This window comes from Helianthus annuus, chromosome 8, assembly GCF_002127325.2.
Source record: "Helianthus annuus cultivar XRQ/B chromosome 8, HanXRQr2.0-SUNRISE, whole genome shotgun sequence".
NCBI lineage: Eukaryota > Viridiplantae > Streptophyta > Magnoliopsida > Asterales > Asteraceae > Helianthus > Helianthus annuus.
Genome location: NC_035440.2, coordinates 97,604,481 through 97,616,342, shown reverse-complemented (window position 1 = coordinate 97,616,342; position 11,862 = coordinate 97,604,481).

The following is an 11,862-nucleotide window of genomic DNA, read 5'->3' as shown; positions in this document are numbered from 1 at the left end:
TACACGTTCGTTTGACCATTTCACTAGCTATTACAAAATCAGCCTAAAATGTAATCTAATCTATTCGAACAACATCGGACAAAAAAACTGCACCAATAAATTCCCCCTTGTCCGTTGCTGTCGAATGCTAAAAATGTAACTGCAATCGATCTTCACTCAAGTATTTGTTGATGTTATCTTCTCTGTGTTAACAGATTCCCTCTTGACCGATGATCCAGGTAAGTAGTATCTTGACTTGAGTCTTTATAGCAATACCAAACCCTTGAAGCTTCTCGTATAATATTTCCCCCTCAAAGTACGCATATCAGTGTTGGGTGTTATGGAATGTCCTCACAAGGCTAAATTGACCGATCTTCCACTGATCTTCCAATACTCCAACCGGCATTTGATAAGGGTTCCATTCTGATGCGTGTGTAGCGTGATATATTTTTATTGATATTTTAAGTCGTTTTTAACACTTTAGTCAAGTTTTAAATTTATAAAACACGATATTCTACTAACACTAAATACACATATGGGCAAGTGCACCCATCGTGAGCGTAGTATAGCATTGGTAAGATACCGAGGTCGTCCAAGGACACAGGAGCTTTTAGTACCGGTTTATCCTCAACGTCTAATCAAATCAAAAGTTTTAGAAAAGGTTTTAAACATGAAAAGAAAAACTAAAAATGCTGAAAATAAAAATAAAATAAAACAGATAGACGAGATGAATCACTTGGATCCGACTCGCCTTTAATGTAACCTTTGATGATTTCCGCACTTTTGCACCTTTTAAGAGATTATCTTAGTTATAGTAGTAGGCCCCTCTTTTGAAGGTGACTTATTGGGTTTTATTTTTATTCTATTTACAATCATATTCATTATGATTTATTTAGAACGTTTATAAGAGAAATTACTTATTTGGGCATAACATGCCTCTTTAAAATTCCATTTATATACAAGTTCACATACCTCACGGGAGATCACTCAACACTCAGCCGAAGATGTATTTTTGTGAAACACTCGACCGGCATGAAACTTACTTCTACCATATGCTTGTCAAGCAATCAATCCTCCTCCTTTTTAACTATAAACCCTCGTAAATATCAAGAGGACTTGGGAAAGGGTTAGGCTTGGGCTAAGTGTAGGATCGTTTGCTGACCCGAACGAGTCGTTCAGAGGTTAACTCTTGCGTTTCAGATGCGGAATAATAAGAAATGCAAGTAGATATAGCTTGTTCTTCCTCCTAATTTGTTGTATTGATTAGAAACGTTTTACAGTTCAAACGTCACACCGGCAGAGCTTCGGCGTGGAATACAAAGACTTCACTACTGAGGATCGCTCAAGACATATCTATATATAGTGTTCTGGGTCCGCTCATGTGGACATGTGACACATGAGCGGTCCAGACTCCACCACATAAGCGGCCCACATGACAAATAAGCGGTCCAACATCTCTATGACCCTATGAGCGACCCTGATTCCTAAAACCTAAACAGACTCCTGTTTTCTCGTAAAACGTGCCCTATGCTATACAATACAATGTAAGACCTGATCCTAGACACCTAGACGGAATCAACAGATGTAGTGCACCAACAGACTCCCCCTCAGATGTTGATGGAGTCGTTAACAAACCTTGGCTTCAATGCTGTGTCTTCACATCTTCAAGCTGGATCAGTCTCTAGGCTTTCTCTTCTTTCAATTTACAGACTCCCCCTCTCGATTTACTGGCATTCTTTTGTTCTTCAGTAACATCTTCAGGATCTTTGTCTGGCTTTAAAACACACTAAATCTCTTGATCAGATCTCTTGATTCCTTAAGTTCATCAGCATCAATTTATAACCAAAATCTTCAGAATCAGAATCGATCAACCTGGCTCTCCTCTAATCTTTAGAAACCAAAACCTGATTACCTGCACAATCTTAACCTAGAAATAAATTTTCTAATTTTATCACATATCAAATACCTATGCATCAACATATGACTCCCCTCAAAACACTCTATGATAAACCACTTGAAGAAGGTTAGATTAATACAAACATTTATATTTTCACAAACACTCCCCCTCAAATTCTGCTCATCATGTTTAGCACTCGGAATTTTGAAAATCAATTTTCCAACGTCAGTTGTCGAATATCTTTTTGATTTTTTTTTAAAACTTTATGCTAAAACACACACAAAATCTTTTTGGATTTTCTGAAAGATATTATCTGACATCACTTGAGAATACAAACAAAACAAAAAAAATGTAATATTTACAGACAATATTTTTGTGAGTTCATGCAAGAGGATCATATCAGTTTATGAGACAAATCACTAACACCGTTAAGCTTGATTTCATTTTAAGCTTTAAACAATTTACCTAGATTGTCAGTATATTTGTCCTCTTAAATTCTCAACACAAATTTCAATCGATTCGAGATACGATATTAATGTTTTAGAGACTTAAACTTAATTGTGTATCACTCCACTTGAATATACTCCGTATCCAGATCCCAAATATTCAGTCTTACAGGTGAGTATACAACAGCTGATATCTGTAAAGGGGTTAAATGCGAAACCGTGAGAGCTCAGGTCAGAACTTCCGTTCAGCAGAGAGATATGACGGCTCGACTTTTGGTGGGTCCCCTTTAGAGGATCTTTTTGCATTTCAACAGCAGCGACTATCAATTTTATTGTTTCATTAGCATGCTGAGGGCGAAGCTTATGTTTCAAAGCTTTAGCAGAAAGAATTATCCGGGGACTAGGTCAGTACTTCCATACAGCAAAAGTCCCGGGATAATACCCCAGATATCACTGAGTATAAAGACCTAGTATCTCAGAATATGGGACCTTTCAAACAAGATTTTGGGGGTTACCCATATATTCAAGAATAGTTACCCACGAATTAAGCAAGTTTGAATTAGGTTTATATCTCGATTTCAATTTACTAAATGTGCGAAAATCTACTGACACATCCGCAGTAAGATTGTTTAACACTTTTTAACTTTACATTTCTTTAGCGTGCCGTGATAGTCCACTGATGTACTATCATTTCCTCTTTTTCGCAACAAAACTCATTTTCGAATTTTATCATGTTTTTGGCATTTCAATTTTTCAAATGTTTTTGGATTTTCTGAAATTTCCCTACTCCCCCTAAAATGCAAACACATTTTAAAGAAAATTTGAAAACTTCTAGACTCTTGAACTACTAGAAACATAAAAAGTAAAACACACTGTACAGAAACTTGACAACTGACACTGAATCACATCAAATCGCCATTCACTATGCATAAACAATCTGAACTCCCCCTTTCACAAATCATTTTCTCATTTAGATTTCAAAACACTTAAGTTTGTTTTAATCGAAATGACTTTTCCGGAAAATGAATTTGTGTTGATAACAACCACTTATAGGTTTATCAATTTTAAAAATGGGGATGTGGTTCATCATCTTTTCTATCTTTTGCCAAATATAGTAAATCAAGCACAATTTAATGTCCCTGATTTACCATTTGCATTTAATAACCTTCTGTATCACTTGTAAATGTAATTACTTCAAAGTATCCAAACATCTCAAAATTTAACCACAAACACCACTTGTGGGATCAAGATTACCACTTGTAGATACCCAAAAACTATCAATTGTAGGAATGTTACGTCTACATCACCATTTTACCAATCAAAAATGCCGATTCCTGCTTCGCAATTAACCACCTGGAAGCTCCGGCGTAGTCCTTTCACCTGCAAAACATTCAAAAATTAATCACAAACATTCAAACTTCTCAAATACTAAAAAGATGCCGATTCCTGATCCACGATATAAACTTGGGATCTCCGGCATAGTCCTTCGACTATTCTGGAAAACAAACTTCCCTCCAAGTCTTCTCAGATTTGAGGGCTTTCAGCTCTTGAGCCGTAGGGTTGTATGTCGCCTTTTTAGTTGCGTAAAAATCTTTTACCCTTTTAGCTCTCCCACTCAACATTTTCCCAAGTATTTTCTTAACATTTCCGTTGAATGTTTTCTCGACATCAAATTCTTTTTCTTCATTATAAAATTGGTTTGAAATTTCAATTTTACCAATTTTCTTTTTAACGTCCTCAAATTTCTGTGATGGAAAAACATCATCATTCACTGAAATTTTCTCCACAACTTGTGGCTCTTCTGGCTTTGTGGAACCAGATTCATTGCCGAGCTTTTCTACTACCTTTTTTGCAACCCACACTTGGTTGTCATTTCCTTTTCTTTTGTAAAATTTTGTCTTCGAACATTCCCCAACCTCATGTTTCGAATTTTCAAAAATTTTAGATTTTTCAACAACTTTTTCTTTCATCTTCTGAGAAACTCCCTGTTTTGTTTTGATATCTTTCGGACAATTCGATGCAATGTGACCAGCTTCATTGCTTTTCAAACAGGTTTGAGTATTTCTCGGATGAAATACTCCAGTTCCATTCTTTCTCCTCTCAGCAAGAAACTCTTTGTTAGACTGTCTCCAAAATGGTTTCTGCTGTTCATCTTCAGAGCTTCCACCTGACACAAATTCAGATTTTGTTTTAGAATTTTTCATATTTTTATCATTTTCTGGTGGAATATAACCAAGACCTTTCTTTTTATATCTACGATTTTGGTTAGGTTTCTTTTGAAAACCAGGTCCAAAATTGTAACCTTTTTTTCTTGTTTAGACGTTGTTGAACTCTAGAAGTATATTTTTTAGGTTTATCAAAACTTTTCAAAACCTTTAATTCAGGAATATTTACCTCTACTAATTTGAAAGTTTTGTTGATTAATTCTGTTTTAATACTCATTATCGGAAAATCTTTGTTGTAATATAATTTGTCAGAACCATTCAAAGTATATACAACTTCGAATGTTTCATCATTCAAATATGCCTTTGATAACAAAAATTCTTTACTATAAGACCGTTTAGTCGACGAATTTTGACTGTTGACTGACAACTTTGGCCTTTCAGACTCAGATTTCGACTCTGTCTCCTCATCAGTATTCAACACCTGATCGACCACCTTTTTGATTAATTCAGACTCATGATCAGTATCGGATGAGGTAAACGTCACATCAATGTTTTCTGGTAAGACGTCAGTTGTGTTGGTTTTATGCTTTATATTGACTGCTTTTGCAAGTTGCTCCTCATTTGGTTTCCTATGTGAATACCCATCCCAAATTGGAGGTGGACACTTGTTATAGCTAACAGTCGGTTTCTTACCACAATCTTTCTTTTCTTTCGGCTTCTCATCTTGAAAAGCTTCCATACCTGCAACAGTTGGGTAAACACGATCAATAAGATAATCAGAGGTAGAATAACTCAATAATAACCTCCTAATCCTCTCATTTTCAATCTTTTCAGTTTCCAACTCTTGCTTCCATTTAGCACTTTCTTCAATGTAGAAATTTATAGCTTTTTGCTTCGACATTAAAGTTGCATTCATCATAGTCAACGCCTGTTCTCTTTCTGTGTTTGTCTTTTGGAGACCAGTTACTGTTTTGTTCAAGACATCGTACGATTCTTTCACATAGTTTAGATTGAACAATAACTGCTCTTTCTTCTTTTCGTACTCAGCTATGATGACGTCTTTGGCTGCACAATCCTTGCATGCTTCCAGACACTTCTCACATGGCTTGACAACTTCAATAATCTTCTCAACTTCGATTGTTTTAATAACTTCAACCACTTTTTCTACTTCGATCACCTTTTCTACTTCTTTCACAACCTCACCAATCTTCTTAGCAACATTTTCAGCATTCTGAATATCACCTTCAGATTCAGATTGTTGTTCTTTAGCAGCTTGTTTCTCTTTCAGTTTCTCCATTCTTTCTGCAAAATAAAAATGAAAACTTTCAGGAGACAAATGAGATTTTGCAATATTTATATGTTTCTCTTCCTCATCATCACTGCTACTATGATCTGGTGATTGATCAAATTGAACTGATTTTTCAGAATCAGCATCAGATACACTAGAATCAGATGGTGTTTTATCAAATACAACATCCTGTTCTTGAACAGGTTCATCTTGTACAATTTCATCTGAACTATCTGAAACATCCTCAGAGTGTTCTGAAAGTCTATCAGTACTATCTGAACTTTCATCAGATGACACAGACTTTTCATCTCCACTTGACACATTCTCTCCAATAGATCTCATCCAAGTAGCAAACAAATTTGGCTCTCGGACGATCTTGGCAATGAAAGCTTTAAAACCTCCCTTTTCATCCACGAACATATCCCAACTGAAACCTTCTGGTAGTTTCTCATCATCTTGATCGATAACACGTTCTGCTGTGGCTTCAGATGATATATAATCACTCCAGCTGAAATCTACCAAACATGCTCTCTTGGGATCTTCAATCTTTCTCCCATGAGCTGTCTGAGGTTCTTGGGATTGACCGACTTGCTGATAGATAGCTTTGCGGTAGTAATCATCTTTCCCGAATGGATTCTGTGCTCCGCTAGCTTCTCTTCCTTTGCACTCCCGCTTGAAATGGCCTTTCTCCCTGCATCGAAAACAAGTAACTTTAGATTTATCAAAACCTAAAGTAGAAACATGTGCATCAAGAAAGTCATTTCTCCCGGTAATGGTTTTGAATTTTTCAGCTCGACGAAGAACACTAGCAAGACACCATTTGATATCCATGAGTTCCATTTCCTCGGCGTCTATTTGATCGTAATCCTCTTTGGTGAGCATAGGATTTCCGATCCGACCAGCAACAAGACCTTCATAAGATAACAGAACAGAACCCAGAAGTGCCATATGGTCTTTTGCAGTGTCTTCAGAGAAGCTTTGACCTTCTGGAAGGTTGAGAGCTATGTTGCACTGAATCACATATCCGTTTCCAGTTTTTGTACTCTGAGACTGAAAACTTGTGTTAGTCTCTTTCGGATTCACACTCGGAAACGATGAAAACCCGCTGCTGCTCTTGTTTGAACCCTGATCAACTTTTTCTGATGAATCTCCAGCACTGAAAGCGGTTTGAATCTTTGGGCTTTTTTCAACTTCAGAAACTGGAATACTACCTTTATAGTACATTTTAACATCCTGTTGACCACTCGGGTTATTCATCCTGGCTATCTTCTGTTGTTCCAGATCCTGTCCCTCTATTTTCTCAATAAACTGACCAATTGTTAGTTTTTCATAAACACCCGTGTTTTTCAATATCATCAAATACGTTCCCCACTCTTTCTGAGGTAACGCATCAGCCAACTTATCAACCCATTCCTCACGACCTTTTTCAACTCCCAACATTGATAACGATCGCACTAAGTGGCAGTATCTTTCGATTAGCTTTTTAGTATTCTCTCCCGGCAAACTGCTAAACAAATCAAATTCCTTTTTAAGCAATGCCTTCTTGCTTTTGAGCATACTTTCACTACCCTCGAATTTTACTTTAAGAGCATCCCAAATAGATTTAGCAGTTTTGTCATGCTGTAGCAAAATGAATATATCTTCTTTAATCGCCTGCTGTAACAAACTGATCATCATTTTTTCTGCTCTATACATTGCACGTTCTTGTTCTGAGAATTCAGATATCTGTTTAATGACTTGCAACTCTGTTCGAGGCAATGTGTACTTTTCCAATATGCATTCCCACGATCTGAGATGATTTGCCTGAACCCAGTTTTCAAACCGATCCTTCCACCCATAATACTCCTCAATGCTCATCAATTTCGGGGGCTTTTGAGTCGTTCCCGTCTCATTTTCTAAATTCATTGCTTGAGCAATTGCGGCTGGAGTAGTCGATGTAGCAAAAGCGTTGTAAAACTCAGAATTCATGATGACTTAGCACGATTTTCAAGACGAATGACAGAAGAGCGATCCAGAGAAATTCGTAGGAGCGGTCCAGTACAATGTCTTTGAAGCAGATCAGAAAACTACACTCGAGCGGTCCAGGTGACTAATTTTCGAGCGATCCAAGATCTGTCTTTCAAGTGGTTCAAGGATGTTCTAAGGGCGGTCCAGAAAGGAACAAATGAGCGATCCAGAAATATGCACACGAGCGGTCCAGACACTAGTTTGGAGCGAACCAGACTCAAAACTGTACGAATGAGCGATCCGAACTATCAACTTTCGAGCGGTCCAGTAGCAACCAAGTACACTCGAGCGATCCAGTATAACAATTTGGAGCGGTTCATGATGACGTCATTTGAGCGGTCCACATTACGAACATGATTTGATCCCTAAAAACTTTGAATTTTTGCTTCAGACTTTCCAGGGTTTGTCTAGATATGATAATGAACAAACTGTGAGATTTTGAATGAATTTCAACCGTGAAATCTCCCCGAATCACAAAAAAAAGGTGTAGAAGTGAAAAGAGACAGTGAAATCCGGCTATAATCTGTAGAAAACCTCCTCCCAAGCTCTGATACCACTTGTAGGATCGTTTGCTGACCCGAACGAGTCGTTCAGAGGTTAACTCTTGCGTTTCAGATGCGGAATAATAAGAAATGCAAGTAGATATAGCTTGTTCTTCCTCCTAATTTGTTGTATTGATTAGAAACGTTTTACAGTTCAAACGTCACACCGGCAGAGCTTCGGCGTGGAATACAAAGACTTCACTACTGAGGATCGCTCAAGACATATCCATATATAGTGTTCTGGGTCCGCTCATGTGGACATGTGACACATGAGCGGTCCAGACTCCACCACATAAGCGGCCCACATGACAAATAAGCGGTCCAACATCTCTATGACCCTATGAGCGACCCTGATTCCTAAAACCTAAACAGACTCCTGTTTTCTCGTAAAACGTGCCCTATGCTATACAATACAATGTAAGACCTGATCCTAGACACCTAGACGGAATCAACAGATGTAGTGCACCAACACTAAGGGTAGGTGGTTTTGGTTAGTGGTTAGTAAAAAGGGCTAAAAGCGTAAAAAGCGTCGGTCGTCGTAAAACTTTTTGTTTTTGTGACTTTTATTCAAACTAAGCATCTTCAAACAAAGTTTCTTTGAGGAACTTATTTATTTATTTATTGATAGACTTTCGATTTTTTTTTTGATAAAGAAACCTCACAAGAAAACCGAGTTTTTCACTAAAATAAAGAGGTTGAAAAGAAAAAAGGTTTTGGTGGGTAATGGGTGTTTGTTTTGCGGGTTTAGAAAGGTTTTGGCTCAAAGGGGTTAACTAGGGGGATTTTGGGTAGGTGATAAAGAAAATGAAAAATAATGGTGCTGAAAAGAAAATGGGTTAGTCCTAATGCCTCCATCATTTACTTACTTGGGTTTAAGTTGGTAAGGACCGGGAATGTATTGTCATGGCAAGTTCTAGAGTCGTAAGAACCAAGCGGCTCTTCACACAAGAAACGAAAAATGAGCATTTAGTTTAAAGATGTATGTTTGTATGCTAAATAAAGGCTCAAAACTCACTTGTTGTGGGAATGGGTTTATAATGCGATCAAGTATATATAATCAAATCTTAATTAGATTTGTCATGCCATTTCATAATTTTCTTATGTTGGTTCTTTTTATCACGACGCTATCGGTTGTAAATTTGTAACAATATAACCTTTGTAGAACTTGTTATTCCCAAATTAAAACAAGACAAGTAGAAAAAAATGAAAATTTTTAGAAAAATTTGGGGTGATTAGTGGTTCCAATAGAGTTTTGTGTAAGGCTTGTTATTAGGACTTGCAAAATTCAAGGTTGTTGGGATTGAACCCTACCAGAGGAACAGATAATGAAAGCCAAAACCGGATCACAACAGTGGATTCAAAATAAGCAGCTGTTTACTCTAAGCTTTCCCCTTGACAGTGGCTATCCAACAACTGATAGATCTCAAATACCGCTCTATGGAACAACTGATGAACCAAACACTGATGTAATCCTAAAGACTGCTGAAGACAAACACTGGCGCTCTATCTACTGATGCCTCTTAAGTAATGCTGAAGACACAAGCACTGCCCATTCAAAGACTGATCACCTTTGAAGAAAGCACTGATGCTCAACATCAGTGCTTAGGCTACATCAGTGGAAAGTGAAGCAATAGTTTTCTTATGTTTTGTACTTTACTTATAAGCAGTTGTTAGACACCAGTAGTTTGTATAGAACAATGTTTACAGGTTGTTAGGTTGTTAGATGTCACTATCATGGTGACGTCAGTTGAGATGCCTCAGTGGTTTGGTTTGCCTATAAATGGAGCAGTGCCCTATACTGTTACATTTGATTGACTGAGTGGATTCTTCTCCTCCAGTCCAATCCTTTCATCTTGTGCAACCAACCTTGGAGTATCAGGCTGAGGGGGAGCTTAGTTTTGTAAGCATGCTTGTAATCATTTGCTTTGTAATTCAATCATTCAACTTAATGTGAAGCATTTGTTTACTAAACTATTTTCTCTTTTGATTGTGTTTACAAAGTTTGTTTTTCTTTCCGCTGCACTTAATCTTATTCTATATCCATTAAATTGTCAAATTTTATACAAACAAGCACAATCATGACAGCCTCCGATCCTAACAATTGGTATTAGAGCGAGGACAGTCAAATTCGATCTAACAATCAATTTGACGTAACAGTTCAGCTCAAAATTCATTGATACTAAGGTTGATTGTATTTAGTTGACAAACAGAACAATGAGAAATCATGTTCAAAATGATGGATCAGATACTCTGTAAACCAACCAAGATGTCATAGCATACACAAATTTCAAACAACAAGTGACGTCATATACAAATCACCCATAATTTTCAGATCTGAAAACATGTCTGGTAACTATGGTATGATTATTATTCTTCAAAATTGATGTCAACTGTTGTTATGAGATTTGTGATGATCTCATCATGTTTTAATGCTAAAGTATGAACCTCAGATTAACAAAACCTATGTTCATGTAAATATTAGTGTTTTGCTAACATAGAAAGAGGGAAATAAAACTTTAGTCATGAAATTTTATGTGTTGAAAGGCAGATTGAGAATCCACAAAAGGACCAAATCAACCTTGTCAAAACACATTAAGAAAATCAGGGGTCAAATCAGTCCAAATCATATGTAATGTGAGATTCGGTAATAAAGCATGTACAAATGTGGCCAGATCTCTCAAAACATTACTGCAAAATGATTCCGAATTAAGTATTTCCCTAATAAAATCTCCCAGTGAGTACTTTTGTACTTATGAATGGGAAGGGTAAAAAGGGAAAGATGAAAATGAACCAAACTCAAAAGTGTGTTTATCTCAAAAACTTTTGAAGTCAAAAGAAAAGAGTATAAACATAAAACACTTATGAGTCCAGAGTTGGGTAAACAATGGTCATCAAGCAACTGTGTGCATCCATTAAATCAGGAATGTTCATGTAACAATGGTATCTCCAGTGATTGAACTTAAAAGAAATTTGCAATCAATTGATAAGAAAATGGTCTTAAACAGTGGTCATACAACTTGAGAATGATGTATCTATGAGCCTATTTGGAAAGTTACTAGGACCTTTTGATGTTATTTTCAAAACAATCTTTAGCTTTTTGAAAGGTGTTTTTCTCAAATAAATCCGGATATATTATTTTTTAATATATCTTGAACTTTTACTCATTTTTTATAGTAAAAAGTTCATCTCGGATCAGGATGTAATCTCCTTATTTTTATGTGGTATTACTATCCTTAAAAATAAGATCAAAAGGAAAGGGTACATGTGTCAAGCTCAAGTTTGTTTTATCACAGATCAAAGATTGATTGTTTACAATTTTTATATTACTGAGATACTCATGTTCAAATTCAAATAATGAGACATAAAATAAGTAACCTCAGTAAAAAGGCTTTCATCATCTGGGATACTAAACCACTGTCATGAGTTTGTAAAAGGTTTCAAAACTTATTATACAATGTGGTAAAACCTTAAACATAAAATTCCTGGAAAATTACTGATAAATTAAATTGACAATTTGCATCTAAAATGTAATTTGTTA